This window comes from Tachyglossus aculeatus, chromosome 2 (genome assembly GCF_015852505.1).
Source record: "Tachyglossus aculeatus isolate mTacAcu1 chromosome 2, mTacAcu1.pri, whole genome shotgun sequence".
NCBI lineage: Eukaryota > Metazoa > Chordata > Mammalia > Monotremata > Tachyglossidae > Tachyglossus > Tachyglossus aculeatus.
Window position 1 is genome coordinate 51,313,921 of NC_052067.1, and position 3,915 is coordinate 51,317,835.

Below are 3,915 nucleotides of genomic sequence, written 5' to 3' on the forward strand. Positions count from 1 at the left end.
GTCTGTTTATTCTTGTATTCTCCCAAGCGCTTACCAGAGTGTTCTGAGCACTGGGGAGGATACAAGGTGATCAGGTTGTCCCACATGGGGCTCACAGCCTTAATCCCCATTTTACAGATGAGGTCACTGAGACCCAGAGAAGTTAAGTGACTTGCCCAAAGTCACACAGCTGACAAACGGCAGAGCTGGGATTAGAACCCATGACCTCTGACTCCCAAGCCCGGGCTCTTTCCACTGAGCCAAGCTGCTTCTGTTTTGGACAGGGAATATGTCTACCAACTATGTTACATTGTACTCTCCCCATAGAGCTCTGTAAACAGTGAGCTCTCAATAAATACCATTGGTTGATTGATTGATAAATCCCAGTGCAAGGGCAATGCAGAAGGGAGAAGGATGGCCTAGTGGAAAGAGGATGGACTTGGGAGTCAGAAGACCTGGGTTCAAATTCCAGCTTCATCAGTTTGTTCATTCATTCAATCATATTTAGTGAGCCCTTATGGTGTGCAGAGCACTGCACGAAGTTCTTGGGGAATTACAATAGAGCAATAAAGCAAGGTAATCTCTACCCACAACGAGCTCACAGTCTAGAGGTAATAGAATAATAGAGTAATAGAAGTAAACAGCCATCAATATAAAGAAATAAAATTAAAGATATATACATAAGTGTTGTGGGGAGGGGGTGAGGAGAGAGTGAAGGAAGTGAGTCAGGTTGATGCAGAAGGGAGTGGGAGATGAGGAAAACGGGCTTAGTCTGGGAAGGCTTCTTGGAGGAGATGTACCTTCAAGGCTTTGAATGGGGGAGAGTAGTTGTTTGGCAGACCTGAGGAGGGAGGGTGTTCCAGGCCAGAGTTAAGATATGGGCCAGGATTTGGTGGCGAGACTGGCGAGAATGAAGCACAGGTTAACACCAGAGGAGTGAAGTGTGCAGGCTGGGTTGTAGAAGAAGAGAAGGGCATTGCGGTTGGAGCCTGCTGTGTCATCTTGAACAAATTACATAATTTCTCTGTGCCTCTGTGAAATGGGGGTTAAATCCTATTCTCCCTACTTAAAAGATGAGTTTTGTATGGGACAAGGACTGTACCCAGCCTGTTTATCTTAAGTTCATTCACCTTTGTGTTTAGTACATAAATACCATCGTTATTATTATTATTATCATCACTTTTCCAGTGATAAAAACAGAAAAGCAGCATTAGGCGACAAGTACAACGATGAAAACAGTAAGAGATAAGGTTTGGTTTAAAGATCAGTTTGGGGGCTTTTAACTCTTCCCAGAGGGCTGGTCCAGAATCCATGATGGAAGACCAAACTTGCCTCTTCATGGTGGGTGGATGGGTGAGTGCAGTGACTCTCCCAGGCCTTCACATTCAGGAGCTCGTGGAATGGCCAAGGCCGTTGACTATCCCTGGGATTCCTTCCTGTCCTGTTCCTGAAGGACCGAACAGGACCCCCGTGAATGGTACATGGGTGAGGGTGGTGTTCATTCATTCATTCATTCAATCAATCATATTTATTGAGTGCTTACCTTGTGCAGAGCACTGTACTAAGTGCTTGGAAAGTACAATTTGGCAGCAAATAGAGACAATCCCTATCCAACAATGGGCTTATAGTCTAGAAGGGGGGAGAGAGACAACAAAACAAGTAGACAGGCATCAATGTGAATAAATAGAATTATAGATATATACACATGATTGATACAATAAATGGAATAATAAATATGTACATATATACCCAAGTGCTGTGGGGCGGGGAGAGGTTCTAAGCAAAGGGAGGGAGTCAGAGTGATGGGGAGGGGAGGAGGAGCAGAGGAAAAGGAGGGGCTTAGTCTGGGAAGCCCTCCTGGAGGAGGTGAGCTTTCAGTAGGGCTTTGAAGGGGGGAAGTGCGCTAGTTTGGCGGATGTGAGGAGGGAGGGCGATTCCAGGCTGGAGGTAGGACATGGGCCAGGGGTCGACGGTGAGACAGGTGAGAACGAGGCACAGTGAGGAGGTTAGTGACAGAGGAAAGGAGCGTGCAGGCTGGGTTGCAGAAGGAGAGAAGGGAGGTGAGGTATGAGCGGGAAGGTGATGGAGAGCTTTGAAGCCAATTGTGAGAAGTGTCTCTCCCTGGCCTTCATGTTCAGGAGTACACAAAGCAGGCAAGGCCATTGACCATTCCTGTGGTTTCATCCTGACCTATTTCTGTAAGATGAACCAGAAACCCCTTGGTCAGTGGGTGGGTGAATGCCGTGACTATCCATGGCTGGGTACGTGTCTGTTTATTCTTGTATTCTCCCAAGCGCTTACCAGAGTGTTCTGCACTCAGTAAGCTGTCAGTAAATATGCCTGCCTGACTTGAAATTCAGGAGCAGACAGAGTGGCCAAGGTCATGGACCAGACCTATGGTTCCTTCCTCTCCTGCTCTGGAGGGATGAGGTGACATCCATCCTCGTTTCATCAGGCAAGAGTGGCAGACAGTGCCTCCCCAGGACACTTTATCCTAGGAAAGAAGATGTTCTGATTTCACATGATCCATAGACGAGGGTCCAGTCAAAGGGATGGAGGAATCATGATAATAATGATAATAATCATAGTATTTGTTAAGCACTAACTACGTGTCAGGCACTGTATTAAGTGATGGGGTGGATACAAGCAAATAGGGTTGGACACAGTCCCTGTCCCATGTGGGGCTCACAGTCTCCATCCCCATTTTACAGATGAGGTAACTGAGGCCTAGTGAAGTGACTTGCCCAAGGTCTCACAGCCGACAAGTGGCAGAGCCGGGATTAGAACCCATGACCTTTCGACTCCCATTCCCTTGCTTTATCCACTAAGCCATGCTGCTTCTCTGTGTCATGCCATTGAGTCGTTTCCGATCCGTAGCGACATCATGGGCACATCTCTCCTAGAATGCCCCGCTCTCCACCTACAATCATTCGGGTAGTGTATCCGTAGAGTTTTCTTGGTTAAAAAAAATACTGAAGTGGTTTGCCATCGTCTCCTTCTGCACAGTAAATTCGAGTCTCCGCCCTCGACTCTCTTCCCTGCCGCTGCTGCCCAGCACGGGTGAGTTTTGACTTGTAGCAGATTGCCTTCCACTCACTAGCCACTGCCCAATCTGGGAATGGAATGGACAGGCCTCTGCTAGACTCTCCCTCCTGTAGCCGAGACTGGTAAAGTACTAGAAACTCTCCAGGTGCGACCCTGAGAGGGTCCTGCTTCTCTGGCCTAAAGTAAACATGCTGGAATCATAGCCTAATGTAAACAATACTTGACGTCGGAGTCAGAGGACCTGGGTTCTAGTTCCGCCTCCCCACTTGTGTGCTATGTGACCTTATCATCATCATCAATCATATTTATTGAGTGCTTACTGTGTGCAGAGCACTGTACTAAGTGCTTGGGAAGTACAAGTTGGCAACATATGGAGACAGTCCCTACCCAACAGTGGGCTCACAGTCTAAAAGTGGGACCTTATGCAAGTTACTTAACTTCTTTGTGCCTCAGTTTCTTCATCTGTAAAGTTGAGATACAATTCTGTACTCCCTCACCTTAGATCGTGAACCCCAGGTTGGGCAGGCTCTGATTGCTTTGTATCTGTGCCAGCACACAGCACAGTATTTGGCACATATTCATTCAGTCGTATTTATTGAGCACTTACTGTGTGCAGAGCACTGTACTAAGCGCTTAGTAAACACATAGTAAATGTTTAACGAGTAGCATCATTATCATTAACTCCAGAAGGAACATAGTAAAGTGTAGAAAGCAGCTAACACATATATGCGATTCTTGTGGAGTTTAACCAGAACTCTCATTCCTTATGGGTTAGAGCAAACATTTCCTATGAAAATGGGAATTTCCCAAATTATTATTATTATCATCATCATCATCATTATTATTGTATTTACGAAATGCTTACTATGTGTCAAGCACTGTAGTAAGTGC

General features: G+C 46.3%; 1 non-coding gene across 1 annotated transcript; it reads right to left on the reverse strand.

The window, feature by feature from the left end:
* Positions 1–3,049: 3,049 nt before the first annotated feature.
* On the reverse strand, positions 3,050–3,187 carry LOC119924793. Its single transcript, XR_005449487.1, has one exon. It is a non-coding gene; the product is annotated as a small nucleolar RNA SNORA7 (small nucleolar RNA).
* Between the last annotated feature and the right edge of the window lie 728 nt (positions 3,188–3,915).